General features: G+C 44.5%; 1 protein-coding gene across 1 annotated transcript in view; it reads left to right on the forward strand.

Annotated features, from left to right (window-relative positions):
* Window positions 1-200, forward strand: part of LOC107657116 (TOX high mobility group box family member 3-like) — a 70,429-nt gene that overhangs the window by 66,572 nt on the left and 3,657 nt on the right. The window lies entirely within an intron of this gene.

A 200-nucleotide genomic window follows, 5' to 3' on the forward strand; every position in this document is an offset into this window, starting at 1 on the left:
GCTGTTTCGTTATGCTTTCAGTTTCGTTTGCCCTTTGATGTTTCTCATATGCAACAGAAATTGCAGCGCTTATGAATTGACCAACGAGGTGGTCGCGCCAGTGTGACTGCACACAAAATTTAGTAGCACAGGCAGAAAAAATGGTCGCAGTCTGGAGCCCTGCATATTAAAGTTCATAAGTGCAGCGCTGCTTTGTTTAC

Source organism: Sinocyclocheilus anshuiensis, unplaced genomic scaffold, assembly GCF_001515605.1.
Source record: "Sinocyclocheilus anshuiensis isolate Anshui unplaced genomic scaffold, SAMN03320099.WGS_v1.1 scaffold944, whole genome shotgun sequence".
Taxonomy (NCBI): domain Eukaryota; kingdom Metazoa; phylum Chordata; class Actinopteri; order Cypriniformes; family Cyprinidae; genus Sinocyclocheilus; species Sinocyclocheilus anshuiensis.